The sequence below is a fragment of the Gopherus flavomarginatus genome, chromosome 2 (assembly GCF_025201925.1).
Source record: "Gopherus flavomarginatus isolate rGopFla2 chromosome 2, rGopFla2.mat.asm, whole genome shotgun sequence".
Lineage (NCBI taxonomy): Eukaryota > Metazoa > Chordata > Testudines > Testudinidae > Gopherus > Gopherus flavomarginatus.
The window spans coordinates 197,716,703-197,723,350 of record NC_066618.1 but is presented as its reverse complement, the minus strand read 5'-3'; positions in this window follow the sequence as shown (position 1 = coordinate 197,723,350).

Below are 6,648 nucleotides of genomic sequence, written 5' to 3'. Positions count from 1 at the left end.
GTGTAGCTGCTGTTGGCTCTGCTGCTGACAAAAATCTTCTACCCCCAATGAGCAGCATTTGCGTTGTTGGCAGGAGCTGTTCTCACTTCTTGTTGGCAAAACTTGTGTCTTTCAGAGGGAGGTGTTTTTTTAACACCTCTGAACGACAGAAGTTCTGTCTTTCACTTGCCACTGTAGACACTGGCACTTTACAGAGCTGCAACTTTCTTGCTCAGGGGTGTGAAAAAACACCCCTGTAGACAGTGCACCATTGTGGAGGTGGGTTTTTTAGAACACTGTGAGAGCTCTCTCCCAGTGCTCTGCCGTGACTACACAAGCCACATTAAAAGACACTGCCGGGCAGTGCTTTAACATGGCCAGTGTAGACTAGCCTTTACTTTTTACCTCATCTTACATTCCAGGCTTATTTTATCCGTTGTTATCTTGTCCATTGTAAATGGTTCCCTGGGTGTTTTCCCCTTATCTTGGCTAGTGCAGAGATTCTGTTTCCAGAAATAAGGCTGATCCATTTACCTCCCTAATCCTATCTTCCAAGAAATAAGACCTCACCAATTACTCATGTCAAGTCAGGCCTACAGACAAAAATAGAGAGGTCATGATGGCCATATCAGAAACAACAAAATAAAAATAAGTATTTTCTGTAGTTGCATTCTTCATATTAAAAGTGCTGTATTTCTTTGGGCAAAAACCAAAACCTGAAAGTATTTCCATCTTCAGATGTCATCGAAAGCAAAATAAAAAATTTGTGAAACATTTTCACTTTCAAAAAAAGACCATTTTCAACCCCCCTCCCCATCATTTGTCAGTCCCTCATCAAAGAAGAAACAAGACAAGGGATTTGGTCCCAACTACAGAGAACAATATTCCTGCAATAAACTGATGGATGACTACTTTCCTCCAGGGTCTTAAGCTCTGTGTAAAGAGACAGAAGATAAATTTGCAAATTAATTAGAATAAATATTTTTTGTTCAACAGTATAAATCTTTAATCTTTGTATTACAAATTTAGAAATACTTCTCACTCTAAATAGTACTTAGCACTCAGAGTTGCTTTATATTTTTAAAGCATGGTACACGCAATAAATAATCCTGTTACTTGATTAAAATAGTTAAAGGTAAACACAAAATGTTCCAAGTGGGTGGAGGCAAAGAGATGGAAATAACTGATTATCTGAATACCAGAGCATACCTGAATTAAAGCTGTGTTTTGCTATGAATAACAATGGCATCTTAATGGTTCCTATTTAATAATTGGTATTTCTCAGTACTGTGATAATTAGCTAATATTTGTGAAGTGCTCTGCTGTAAAGCACTAAGTACTGCTGATTTGTTATTACAATGTGAAATATAATGGGTACAGATATACACCTAAGTGGTCAAAATAAAAACTGGCAGTTGTTATTAAAGTGGAAAAAAGAACATAAGGTTGGTAGAAATTAAAGAACTAAATATAGAGAGAGTGAGTGAGCATCTTAGAACTCAGGGATGCTGAATGGACACTTAGGAGAAAATTCCTTATGGTTCTCAGTCAAGAGGTCACCCAGTGCTCTGGCCAGAAGTGTGGTAGAAGCTTTTGCTGGTATAATAATGTTTGCTAGCCATGTGTTTGGTTTTGTTTTTTTAAACAACATTTCTATACTGGCAAACTCTACTGGCATAGACGCAGTTATACCAATATAAGTGTCTTTGCCAGTATAGCTTATTTTGCTTGGGCATTAGTATAAGCTATACCAGCAAAAAAACTTTTTTGACAGTATAAGTTGCGTCTACACTGGGCGGATTTGCTGGAAAAAGGATTGTGGTAGAAAATTTAAACTGGACACACTGAAATGAAACAAATGGAAAATGAAAGTAATAGTACTTCAGCTAGGCCAATGACAGGAGAGCTCAATTTAAACTCATCTAGAACCAGTGGCAGAAGATTTCGCAAAGGTAGTGTTGCGTAATAGCACAAAATTAGGTATCAGGAGAACTTGGTTCTAATTCCAACTCTGACAGACTCTCAGAATCACTTTATACTATTAACACAACTGCTGTATCTCTTTCCCCATCTGTAAAAGCTTACAGCTCACTATACCTCCCAGACTGCTTTAGAGAAGCAGTTTGATATTGTTGGATGGAAGATGCTATGTAAAAAATTATTTATTTGTATTGTAGAAGTGCCTAGGAGCCCTGGTTATGGACCCGAGTGTGCTAGGCACTGTATAAATGCAAAAGAATTAAATGATTAGAAAACATGCCTTAAAGTAACAGACCTCCAGTAGCTCAGTCTATTTAGCTTAACAAAGAGAAAGTTAAGGGGTTATTTGATTGCGACCTGTATGTACCTACATTTTTGGGTAACAAATATTTAACAATGGGCTCTTCAGTTTAGCAGAGAAAGGTGTAAAGCCATCCAAGGGCTGGAAGTTGAAACTAGACAAATTCAGGCCAGAAATTAGGCATACATTTTTAAAGGTGAGAGTAATTAATCAATAAGGCTACATTTTAATCACAGACTGTGACCTATCCATAACTTTTAGTATATACCCCTGACTAAAACTTCGGAGCAGGGTAGCCGGGGCGGGGGGCGGGGTGGCCTGTGGGTGCTTCAGGGGAAGGTTAGCGGGGCTGGGGCAAGCTCCCTACCCAGCTGCTGAGCTCCAGGTGCTGCCTCCACTCTGCCCCAGCCCTGGTTCTGCAGCTCCCATTGGCTGGGAACTGCGGCCAATGGGAGCTGGGGCAGGGGGCGGTGCCTGCTGGCAGAGGCAGCACGTGGAGCTGGGAGCTGAGGGAGGGGAGTTCCTGTGACCCTTCTGGGGATCCCCCCCGGTAAGCACTGCCCCGCACCCCAATCCCCAGACCTGAGCACCCCCCCACCCAAACTCCTGCTGCTGGGGGGCAGGGGGAGGGTGAGACTCCCCCAGCAGCAGTCGGTGCGACTGGCCCAGGGGCTGCATGAACTGCTCAGGCAGCCCCCAGGCCAGGAACACCAGCTGCTGCAGAAGTCAAGGAAATCACGGAATCTGTGACTTCTGTGACCTCCATGACAAACACGGAGCCTTATTAATCAATAGAACAACTTACCAAGGGTTGTGATGGATTCTACATCACTGACAATTTTAAAATTAAGATTGGATTTTTTTTTAAAAGACCCCCTCTAGGTGTTATTTGGGGAGGTTCTATGGCCTGTGTTATACAGGAGGTCAGACTGGATGATCACAATGGTCCCTTCTGGCCTTGGAATCTATAAATCTATGAGAAAGATGATCCCTGTCCCTAAAGTAATGTGTCTGAGGCAGAGCAGCTGCTCAAAAACCACACCCAAGAACCAGAAACAAGAAATTGCTCACCTAAACTTTATTGAAAATGGACTGAAATAAATGTTCTGTGGCACAGGACTGAAAAGGTGATATACACCTCTACCTCGATATAATGCTGTCCTCGGGAGCCAAAAAAATCTTACCGCGTTATAGGTGAAACCGTGTTATATCAAACTTGCTTTGATCCACTGGAGTGCGCAGCCCCGCCCCCCTGGAGCACTGCTTTACCGCGTTATATCGGGACGCGTTATATTGAGGCAGAGGTGTATATACAATACAAAGAGGTGTTCAAAAATTGCTTTAACTTAGATATACTGGGATGGTCAAGACTGCCCTTCTCTGGCTTTGCTGTGGAGGCTCCTGGGTGTCTTGGAGGTTATGCACTGTGGGCCCTCAAACTGTAATGGAATGGCCAGCTGAATTTTAACAAAAGTGTCTTTTCTCTGAATTGTTAATTCATCATAGAAGATACAGGTCTGAACGAAACTAGAGTTTTAAATGGTCACATTAAAAATCCTCTTCTCTTGGTTTTCACACTTCTGTGGTGTTATTTCACAAGTTCACTGTGATTATAGACTTTCCACCACAGGCAAGACTTAATTTCCAACATTTAAAAAAAAAAAGAGGGGGCAGAAAAATGAATCTTTAAAAAGCAAAGTTTCAGGTTCCCTTTATACATCATAAAAAATTAGACAAGCCCCATTTCTGTTTTTCCTTTTATGAAATGGCAAGCACTGGTTTTGACCTCTTGCTACACTGATCATATTGGTTTTGTGATCTTACAAGAAAGCCTCATTAATTTATATCTACAGTTAAAAGTATTTTCTAGCACCTTCTGAATTAATGATGAGCATTTCCTTGTGCAGCCAGAGCCTTTCAACAGGGAGCCATCCCTCTTCTTAGGGTTTTCTCTGGGTCTGATTTAATTCCTCTCTTCTTAAGAAACTCATGTCCCCCAAATCTTGCATGGTATTTCTAGTCTCATAAGCCCCTTTGTCTCAGTGCTAAAGGCTCTCACTTTAAAATGAGCCCCAAGCTACAAATGTTTGTAGCAGTTTTCACATGGAAACATTACAGGAGAGGTTCAGATCTGGGATTTTGGACTCTACTGTAAGCCTCCTATTGTTAAATCCTCTCTGTTGCTGCTCTGTCCTAAACTTTAAGATACTCTAAACAATTAAAAACAAAAGGACCAACAAGCATCACCTATTTCTTATTAACCCCTCTGAGATATTTTTTCCCTACTCAAAATTTCCTGGCTTTTTTCCATGCTTGCTTCAAAAGTCCCTTCACTATTTCCATTTGGTTTTACCCCACACTTCTATTGCTATAACTGTTTAATGGAATGGTTAAACTATGGAATGTTTATTAGCTTAAACTATGAGTGGTTTATTAGCTCCATCTGCTGGGTGAAATTTTTGCCTCTTTATCTGGAGAAAAATCCCTCAGTAATGGAAGGAAATTGTTATTCTGATCGTTGCTTGATCCTTTTGTCTTTCTCTGATCACTCTTACTATTTCTACAATATCCCCATATTTAATCTCTACACTTCAAAATATCGAAACATTTTTTCTTATGATGTTATATATATTTGCCTCTCTTTTAAATGAGTAAAGGATTCCCCCTAGCCCACCTTCATTCATACTTTCCATTACTCTACTTTCTAGTAACATTCAAATATCCGGTACATACAATATGACCCCACACTAATTTTAAACAAAATACATTCTGATTGGGCTACTCTGCCTAAATCTATTTTTGGAATGCTCTTGTTTTTTTGGGCTCCCATTGCTTGTGTCACTCAGATCTTTCAAATGCCAACGTTTCAAGTGCTGATATGCTGCAGAACTGTGTATGTCAGGAATATCTTCCATTTGAATATTACATTTGGTGACACAAGGCCTTATCCTGCAAATTTTACTTCTAGTAATAGTCTCTGCTTGTGTACAGTAAACATGTTGACTTCACCCATGAATAAGGGTCACAGAATTGGGCCAATGCTTGGTCCCAGAATTCCCAAGCTGAAGTGGGCAGCATTCTAGATCACCATAATAAATCCTTTAACTTCCTCATATGCATGACCTCTGACTTTTTGTCCAAGATCTGCTCTTCACTAAACTTGTGCGGGCAAAGAATCTAGCCATGAGTTTCAGATAGCTGATGAGGAGTTTGCTGTCTACCTGGACCTGGATCATTATATTCCTTTTGTCACCACCAGCCAACATACTAGCATTCCATTTTGATGTCAAACTGGAGTTTGAGAGAGATGAAAAATGGTAGCAACTATTTCCAGGGAGGACTTAATAACAGGCCCTCCAAGCTTCCATGTGATGGATCCACGAGAGTAGTTTGCCCATGATGGCTTCTAGCTCATGGAGACTTGCAGGCCATCGTTTTACTTTAAGGCCTCCAATCTCTTCAGATTAATTAAACCCTAGAAATATTGCCCATATGAAACCTGAGAGCAGGCCTAAGGGTCTGGCAATATTAGAAAAAAATGAGTTTTTGTTACTTTGCCTGGCTGTTCTAATGACAAAATAGTAGAGATGGCTGTCTTCCCTGCCCAATGTTCAGACTGCACCATTCACTTTCACTGGATTCCCTGTGAATTCACCAAGTTTTAAGCTTCTTTTGGTCATCTACAAGACCCTTCACAACTGTGTCCCTCTTTGCTTTTCCTTTTCTGTCTCATAGCCCCCTGCCTCCTCCACTATGCCAATGCCTTGGCTGTCAGTTTGTCACTGCTTCTTACCATACTTCCCTCTTCTTCTTCAAATCCCGCCTCAAGAATCACTTCTGCTGTGGTGCCTACGAGAAATCATCCAACTAGTAAAGGTTTGGTTTTGTGTCAGGTGGGTTTAGATGATTGTAGGTATATTTAATAAAAGAGAGTGATCTGGTACTTTCAGGAACCATCAACCTGTGCAATACCTATGTCCCACATGATCTTATTTTCACTATCCTTGTTCACTCTCATTCCTTTTTCTCCTCGTTTATCAGTCTTAATTTTTATATCTTGTTCTCTCACAAACATCGCTGAAACTGCAATTAAAACTAGAGGCTAACATTACGAGTTGTGCATGCAGCAGCATGCTTTGTGGACTCAGTTTAAAGTACAACTTTTTGGACAAGGAGCTCATTGTTTTAAATCTGAGAATCCCTTTTTCCAAAGAGATCACACCCTACAAAACTATTTAGTTTTTAGCCCCATCCTTCAATGTTAATTATCTAGCACCCAGTTCAGAGAACCATCAAAAGAAACTCCAGAAACACAGCAGGAGAAAAATTTTCAAACTCTTGTGAAGCAAGAACAATATTTTAACTACAGTGGCTTGTTAAATCTTGTT